At 36.1% G+C, this 9,623-nt stretch overlaps 2 long non-coding RNA genes across 2 annotated transcripts; one reads left to right on the forward strand and one right to left on the reverse strand.

Moving 5' to 3' along the window:
• Window positions 1-2,652: 2,652 nt before the first annotated feature.
• Window positions 2,653-4,801, reverse strand: LOC103949149. The gene is made up of 2 exons (XR_667488.3): window positions 3,514-4,801; window positions 2,653-2,858 (listed from the first exon to the last, which is right to left on the reverse strand). It is a non-coding gene; the product is annotated as an uncharacterized LOC103949149 (long non-coding RNA).
• A 166-nt stretch (window positions 4,802-4,967) lies between these two features.
• On the forward strand, window positions 4,968-9,623 carry LOC103930758. Its single transcript, XR_664750.3, has 4 exons — window positions 4,968-5,092; window positions 5,576-5,699; window positions 5,816-7,866; window positions 8,557-9,623. It is a non-coding gene; the product is annotated as an uncharacterized LOC103930758 (long non-coding RNA).

Consider the following 9,623-nt stretch of genomic DNA (forward strand, 5'->3'; position numbering starts at 1 on the left):
AACTTTTGCCTAAATTGGTGGGGGCAAAATCGACCGGTAAATATCATTTTTACCTCTGCATTTTCACTGTCGGGATTGGGGTTTTTATCACTGTTTAGAAAATAAAATAGAGCACGTGCCGTTACGTCACGGATGATGAAGTTTTTTAAATCAAAACTAATCAAGTTCATACTATAAACTCATCTTGGTCAATCTATAAGTCGCCATATTTGCTATTCGTCAAATGTGGAGAATACAAACTCGCGATATTGTAATTGGATCCAAACTCAAAAGCTTAGGACGGGTTTTTGTGTTGTCTATTCTTTTGTTCTTTTTTCTTGAGCAATGGAAAAACCTTATTCAAATACATATATTGACGTTTTGAGAAGTTGAAAAAAGTTATCAAATAAGTAACACGCACTACTCAAATAAAATTATTTACAATAATGTTAAGGATCACATTATTGTACCTCACGATGTGGCAAATGGTGCATATAATCAATATCAAATGAGATAAATCTATTAATTGATATGACATATATACATCACTTATCGCATCACGTAGTACATAAAGATGATATAAAAATGTAGTAAGAAAAGATTAATAAGAAAATAATCCAAATTAGTAAGGAAACGAATAAAATTGAATAGCTAGTCAGATTTTCTATTCATTTTTATTTTCCTACTATACAAATAGATACTGTGTTAAATGAGCTATACATCGAATACAGTTTGTCATCATGTAGTAATATATTATTATTTACAGTATTCATACGCACTAATAGTATGTTTGACATAGCAAATGATGAGTACAATGGATGAAGTAGGTGAAATACTTCTCCGTTAGATTGTCAAATTAGTCTAAGTGGTGATGAGTGCTTATGTAGTAGATTAAAACCATACTAGTTTCAAAGTTCGATTCTTTTTCAAATATGGATGTGCTCAAATATACCAACATTTGTTACCAAACCTAGGAGAATACCAACCCTTGTTACCAAACTTAGGAGAATTCAATAATCCAATCGGATTTAGGATTTCCTCTCTTTTTGGCTCATTCAAAATTTCAAATCATCATACAATTGGAATAAATTTGTAATATAATCGGATTTTGAAAAGAGAGATGATTTTCACATCTCTTTTTATTTTAGCTAAACAATAAATACATATATCATTTATCTTCATACATAAAAGATGCGTTTCCAATTTTTTAAAATTTTGCAATTGGATTTAAGATCTCCTGTACTTTCCAATACAGACTAGCAAGAGAAGAAAAGGCTCAACAAAAGGAGTGAGGATCCTTGCCGGATCCTCTCTATGAGAATTTGGGATCCTACAATCACATCCGTTTATTGTACATCGTGCGATCAGTTTTTGTCAAGTACTATTTATATTCAATTTTAAATAAAAAAAATTTAATGATTTATGACCGCATGATATACGATGAACGGAAGTGATTGGAGGATTCCCAAAATCCTCACAAAGAGGATCCTCCTGGCAACAAAAGAGGGTTATCTTGGACAAATAAACACTACGCACAACAGTTTAGCACAAAAATTAATCATAACATTAAAAAAGAAAAGAAAAAAAAAAGTGTGTCACGTAATAGAGAATCCTTCCCAAAAACTCACCACTGTCCCTCCACGATGATCACCAACTTGATAGCAACTACGCACAGATTAACTTCAGGGACTAAATTGGACTGGCTTAGACTAGACTAAGCTGGACTAGCTTAGTGAAGCGTTTGGTGCATTGTCGGACTAAGAAGTAAGATAATGAAAACAATATTGTCACCAGTTTGGTGTTTGCTTAGACTAGGACTACATTATTGTTCTATTTTAATTGTTTTTTTTATTAAAGATATTATTAAAATTAATAATATTGGATGAAAGTGAGACTCAATAAAAATACAAAAACCAAATTTTTTTGCCAATGAAAGAAACATACATGATTCAAGAGTAGCATTGTTTCAAACATCAATATAACAAAGTGGTCTCCCAACAATCGACAGGATTCAAGATGTTTTTCTTAATTATTCACCTTTGGTTTAAAGTTGTAGATTAAAGTTAAAGGTATTGGTTTATACTTGTATTTGTATAAAGTAGAATGAAAATTCATGCCTGACAAGTTTAGTTTTTTACTCAATTGTGAAATAATTACTTAGAATTGCTCTTATATGTGTAAGCCAATTTCAATTCATACCATGACAATTTTATTAAGCTTGTAATCTACGCTTTTGACAAAGAATTTTACTAGTACTATCGGTTGTCATCATGATATGAGGTTGTGGATTTGACGTTCAACTTGTTGTGCAATGGCAAGAGCTAGTGGTGCCTGCATCTGCACGTGAAAATTAGTAGTGGGTCGAAAAGCATTACTCACTCGAAGATGTCCCCAGTTGTTAGTCTTTATTGAAATTAATTTTGTAAATTGTACTAGTGATGTATTTAGGATGATGCTAAGCCAGCTAAGGTAAAATGGATGAGATTGTAGTCTCTATTAACAATATGCAAAAGAAAGAGAGGAGCAATTACTTCGTCATTTCATTTCATTGCACAAGTCAGTCTTCACCATTGACTGACTCTGTCAAACATCATTCACTAACTTTCCTCTAGGATATTTAATAAAGTGCACGATCAACTGCACAGCCAAAACTTCAAAAGTGATAGAGTGAGAAACCAGAAATATGTCGTGGATTCAAAAATTTATACAAATACATCAATCACAGAATGGCAATAAACATTAACAAGAAGTGATAATACAATTTCAATAAACATTAACAATACAATAGCGTCAATTCTCCTCATTAGAAATTCCAGTCAGGCCTTATTCCCATGACAATTAAATGAGTCTTATTACCAGCCGGCGATAGGTCCCAACTCCTTCACAAAGAAAGCACAAACACTATGATTCAACGAACTAAATCAATCACATATTCAGATGTTCATTGATGTTCGACTACTGAAACACTTTAAACAATGAAACGAAAGGAGACAATTGACAACTGAATTAAGGCTCAATATCAAACGAGTTGATTCGACCTAAATATCCACTACGCGCGCAAAATCGACTGAATCATGCATTCAGCAACATTCATACATTCACCTCAACACATTCATCAGATTTCCAAGGAATGGAGAGACAAGCACAGGCAGAGTTCAGAAATACTTACATTGGGGATGCTGAGGAGACCTCTATGCTAATGGAAACCTTCACTCACACTCTCACATTTTCATTCAAAATATAATTATATACAAGTTTGGGGGGATCCAAGTAGCACAGAGGAGACTAGTACTTAAGCTAAGTTCTGATCCAGACATTCATCACAGATGCATTCATAATACGGACAACATGCATACATAGAAGAACAAGCACATAAGCATATTGAGGCAAATTAATCAGATTTATGGATGCATGTCACAAAAATCATATCACAGAAGTTATATTCACAGAGATGCAACGCAGACTTTCACACATCCAAGGACTACATTCAATAGATCCACGTCGAAAATTGATATATGGGTTAAGGAATTATACCTTTACTTCTAGACTTGAGGGTTTTGAATCGTCTGTCACTTGTTTTCCCTTGGGTTCTGAGCACTGATGCCACTTCCGTTTATGCTCCTCTTCTCGCAACCTATAATGGGATCCGTACCACAAAAGCACACACATACATGCAGCTTCCTTTAGACCTCAACTTTCGGCCACAATATTATAGATAAGGTCTAAGGGGAGTTGAAGGTAGTAATTTTACATTTCGGGGAGATCGAATCCAGTTGAGATGACTACAAACACACTGAGATTCGAGACGGATGCATTTCTTGACGAATAATTTGAGTTTTGGGTCCGAATTTGGACTGAGTTTCAAGAAGATATGGTGTATTTATGAATTGTATTCCGTGGTTTTAACACAGATGTAGTTACACAAGAAATCGCAATCACTGACCCGATATTTCAAATATAACAAGAACTTGCCCGACATAAAATTTAACAGATTGACAAACTCTAACACTTAAACCTTAACTAAATCGCACTATACAACCTGCAAAAACTCAACTTAGATTCTGAAATTCAACACCTGTCAATAAACCCAGATTCCATAAATAAATAAATAAAAACAGATGGAAAAAATTCAGATACATAAAAATGGCATCTTAAAGACATTAGTTCAAAAGAACCACAGAGAGAGAGAGAGGGTTACTTCGACTGGGATCGAACGGGGAAGGAGGAGGGGCGGTTTGGGTGGAGGGTTCCTGAGAGGTCGCTTGAGAATAAGGTGGAGGAGCTCCCTCTCCTTGTCGCTGCTGCAGTTGTTGCTGTTCTTCACGTTCATATTTTCTGTTATTGAACAGAAACAACCGCCCTTGAACAGAAAATATCAAGTGCAATTTGATTTTTAGGGTCAAATTGAGGTTAGAATTTGGCTGGCCCAAATTATAATCTCAATTTGACCCTAAAAATCAAAACCCTAATTTGTTCAAATGCAGAGGTTTATTATCGAAAATTTTTTAAACCCAAAATATCTAAATCAAATAAAGCTCAATAATATCACGATCTGCATAACAAATCGAAGATTTGAAGTTTGCCAGATAAGAGGAGCAAATGAGGGCGAGCAGGACGCAAAGATGAGGGTGAGGAGGACGAGGATGAGGGAGCAGGGCAAGGAGGGAGCGATGTGCGACGACATTATTGTTAGTTTAAGATCATAAATTTGGGGTTCTTGGCTAAGAACTCCAAGCGAAGTGTATAATCCGAGCGAGTCCAATCTAATCTCATTAAACCTAATCCTTGTGCAGACCAACTAGAAATTAGTCTGATCTTGTTCAGCCCCACCTAAGAAGGTCAAACAAACACACGCTTAAGGTTAGTTTAACATCATAAATTTTATGTTATTATTGGGCCTTACATCCTTTATTTAAGAAACATGAAGTTGGGCCTGATATAATTCTAAAAAGAAAATGTCAAAATCTTTTACTATAAAAAAGAAACCCCATCAACCAAAGCAAGACATTAACCGCTCCCACCCCCACGCCTAACAACTCCCCGCTTTTGTTCTGGCATCCAATCGGGACGGCATCTCACCGCTCAGCGCCTAGGCCGATTTTAGAACAAAAAGGTAACAACTATGCGTTTCTGCTAAACTACTATTAGATCTGTAGACGCCCTTGCGGAAACAATTTTGGTTTCAAGGCCCTATAATATCTTCGTTTTCATCATGTTGGTTTGACCAGAGAAGCGGTTGAGTTCTTATTGTCCAACTGTCCATTTCTTGAACGATTATTGCTGAGTTTTGTCAAAGATTTAGTTAGTTTAAGAGTTGTTGGTCCCCCGATGGCATTGAAACAAAAAATATTGTGGTGAATTCAAATAGATTGAGATTTTTTATGCAAACATTGTTTCGTTCAGTCATCGTGGATGGCTGGCAGATTTTCATTTCAAGAATGTGTTGTTGCTGGTTGAGGTATCAATTTATAAGTTTGGCGTTCTTGCTGAATTTATAAGGGGTGCCTTCAGCTGACTCTCATGCCATGTTATTATATATGATGTGCCAGTTTTCTTTTCTGGTTGTATTGTTCCTAATTCCTTTGTTGGCTTTCAGGTTTACCATCAGAAGTATAAATTTCCCCTTTGGAATTATTAGTTGATGCCTACTACAGTTTATCCCTTGCTCGCTTAGCTTCTTTCATGAAGGCAGCTCCTCACTTGCATAAACTTGTTTTGGGGTATGTATGCATCTGTTATCGATACATTACAAATTAAAACTTGATATTTTGTATGTATGCATTGAGAACAAAAGTTAAATGTTTTGAGTTTTGTTAAACTGTTTTCCTTGCTGCAGTTGGGTTTCGGATCCAATGTGGAGATGGCAAAAATAGAGAAAGCTTCCAAGTGGCCCATCAGAACCTCAAGCTAGTAGAAATAGCAGAAATAGCAGGGTTTCATGGTCACAAATGGTGTGTTAAGCACGTTACGTTCTTGATGAAGAGTGCTGTTGCATTGTAGAAATTGTTATAAACCTACAAATGCCAGAATGGAAAATTCTGCCATGCCCACTTAATAAATAAGTTGCATATGGAAGACAAAGAAAATTCAAAAACCGGGCGATTCTTTGGATCAAAACTGTTGGAGAAGTTATTCATGGTATCGTGATTGTTTGCTTTTTAGTGTACCCATTATTCTTCTACATTTCTATTCTCAAGGATAATGGGAACCTAGAAGAATAATGGATCCACTAAAAGAGCACACAAACACGATGCTATGAATATCTTCTTCTAGTAATTTTGATCTAAAGACTCGTCAGGTTTTTGAATTTCCTTTGTCTTCCATATGCAACTTAATTTATCTTCAGATTGCATGGCCATGACAGAGTTTTCCAGTCTAGCCTGTGGATTTTAATCAGAATTACTAGACAAAAGACAACAAATGTAATATAAGGTACTTATGAATATCAAATGCCTGTGGATTTTAATCAGAATTTCCCCCTCTTTTTTTTTCTTGTCGATGGCAGCATCCATGACCCTTTTGACTTTGATCCACTCTCACTAGCCAGCACACCTAAAACTTTGTTCGATTTATTCATGCCGAAACAAGATATGGTTTTGTTTGATCCACCCTCACGCATCTCTTGTTATTTTAGCTAAAGCAATATGTGTGCTTATCATATCTTTTCAAATATAAAAGATTAGGCCTAATCGGATAAATGGTCTCCGTGGTTATAAGGTCTTTAGAAGGTAGTCATGTGGTAAAAAAAATTCGGATTTAAACCTTTGTGGTCAAAGTCTGTTAGGATTTATGCCCAAAATTGAAACTTCCATCATTCATCCGTTAGTATCATGCATCTGAGTGTCACATGTGAGAATTAGATGGTCATTTCATCCCCTATTTCATCCCTTCCATCTTGATTGATGCTGCTGCTCCTTCTTCAAAGGTAAGTGACAAGTGATGGAATGTGGAATCCAAAAAAGCAATAAGATTTGTTCTACTGCTATTAAACAACTAATTGGCTTTATGCCTCCTAGTTTGCTCTGTTTGTTTTCTTTTTGTTGCCTTCTTCCCTTTCAAAACCCTACAAATAAACCCCTATATATACCACTAAGAAGGAGACTGGAAAACAGAAAAAACTTTCAAGCATAATAAGGAGGAGATCGACTGGAAAAAAAAAAAAAAAAAGAAACCGACTGAAAAAAAAAAAAAAAAAAAAGGCCTTTGAAGCAAAAAAGAAGAAGCCTTTGAATTTACTCCTTTCATCTGGAGCGAAATTTGATTTAAAGATGGTGGACATATGATCTTGAATCGGACTTGTGATTTCTTCAAGATCCTTAGAACTTGTTTTTGAATGAAATCCTAACATATCTTTAATTTAAAAAAAAATAAAAACTTTCCACTCTCACATTCTCTCTCTCTAAAAAAAAAAAAAAAATAAATCAAATAAAAAAATTCTCTTCTCACACACTTGGGTACCCGTATGCTAGTATTAAAAAAATATAACAAAATAAAATAAAATAAAAAAAATAAAAAAACCTATCAAACCCTAGCAGATCATTAGCCGCACCCCACCCCTACTTCTCTCTCAAATCTCATAGTAGCACACTCTCACTTCGATCTCCCTGTCTGCGTCAGATCATATATTTCTCCCTCCCTCCATTCCTCTCTGCACTATCTCCCTCTCTCTCTTTCACTCCCTCGTCAGATTTCATGGACGAATCTGCAGTGATTCGATGCGACCGGATGTGGAAGGCGACGAGGAGAACGGCCTAGCACCACCGCCTAACACCGCCTAGGAGCGCTTAGGCGGGCGCCTAACAACTCCCCGCTTCTGTCCACTGTTTGGCACCCAATCAGGACGGCACCTCACCGCTCAGCGCCTAAGGCGATTTTTTTGACACTAAGGTAATAACGGTACATTTCCCCAAAAACTAGAAACAATTTTGGTTTCAAGGGCCTCAAAGCTCCTCGTTTTTATTGTACAACTGTCCAGTTCTTGAACGATTATCCCTGAGTTTTGCCCAAGATTCAGTGAGAGTTGTTGGTCCCTAGATCGTTGAAATATAAAAAAGATTGAGATTTTATGCCAACATTGTTTCCTTTAGTCATCGTGGATGGCTGGCAGATTTTCATTTCAAGAATATGCCATCGCTGGTTGAGTTATCCTTTTATAAGTTTGGCGTTCTTGCTGAATTGATAAGGGGTGCCTTCGGCTGATCTCATGCCATTATGATGCGCCAGTTTTCTTGTCTCGTTGTTGTATTGTTTTGTTTGCTTTCATGTTTACCATCAGAATTCTAAATTTCCCATGCTAAATCTGAAGCATTTGGAATTAGTAGTTGATGCCGACTACAGCTCGATTAGCTTCTTTCTTGAAGGCAGCTCCTTACTTTGTATAAACTTGTTTTGTGGTATGCATGCATTTGTTATCGACACATTAGAATGTAAAACTTGATATTTGTATGTATGCACGTGCATTTGTATAATCTCTCGATCCTTTCACCAATAGTTTTGAGTTTTGTTGAACTGTTTTCCTTGGTAAGAATTCTTTTACCAATGGTTTTGAGTTTTGTTAAACTGTTTTCCTTGATGCAGTTGGTTATCAGATCCAATGTGGAGATAGCAAAAATAGAGAAATCTTCCCAGTGGCCCCGTCAGAACCTCAAGCTAGTAGAAATACCAGTGTATAATGGTCACAAATGTTGCGTCAAGCAATTCAAGTACTTGATGAAGAACGCCATTGTACTGGAGAAGATTGTTATAAATCTTGTTCGATTTTGGTGTTTGTCTACGGCAATCGAGCAAGTTCCTATGGGAGAATGAGTAAATTTTAAGGCCAGACTGGAAAACTTCGTCATGCCATGCAACCTGAAGATGAATTAAGTTGTATATGGAAGACAAAGTAATTCAAAAAGCTTATGGAAGACAAAGTAATTCAAAAAGCTAATGACTCTTTGAATCAAAAGTACTGGACAGAGATATTCATAACATCGTGTTTGCGTTCTGTTTTAGTGTATCCATTATTCTTCTGCGTTCCCATTCTCAAGGATGATGGGAACTTAGAAGAACAATGGATCCACTAAAACAGCACATAAACACGATGATATGAATGATGATATGAATATCTTCTTCCATTACATTTGATCCAAAAAGTTGTCAGATTTTTGAATTTCCTTTGTCTTCCATATGTAACTTAATTTATCTTCAAGTTGCATGGACATGACAAAGTTTTTCATTTTGGCATTTGGATTTGAATCAGAATTACTGAACAAGAACCCCAAGTAGTAGAAATGGCAGGGTATCATGGTCATGGATGTTGCATTAATCATGTCAGGTACTTGATGAAGAATGTTGTTGCATTAGAGAAGATGGTTATAAATCCTGTCCAGTTTTGGCGTTGGCCTATGGGAATCGAGAGCAATGCCCTGCGGGAGAATGAGGGAAAAAATGCAAAGAGAATGCAAGTGCTCATTCTATCCATTACCTCAAAGAAAAATGCCCTCTACCGTAGAATATTAGAATTGGTATGCATGTATTAGTAACTAATAATTGCATCGCAGTGCTTGTATTAACAATATATCTAGAGTTTGTAGTAGTGTCAACTATTAGGCTTGAGCCTTTGACTTGTACGCCTGCATTGTATTAACTATGTTCTTTGAGCC

The sequence above is a fragment of a genome, unplaced genomic scaffold, assembly GCF_019419815.1.
Source record: "Pyrus x bretschneideri cultivar Hongxiangsu unplaced genomic scaffold, Pyrus_bretschneideri_v1 Contig1, whole genome shotgun sequence".
Classification (NCBI taxonomy): Eukaryota; Viridiplantae; Streptophyta; class Magnoliopsida; order Rosales; family Rosaceae; genus Pyrus; species Pyrus x bretschneideri.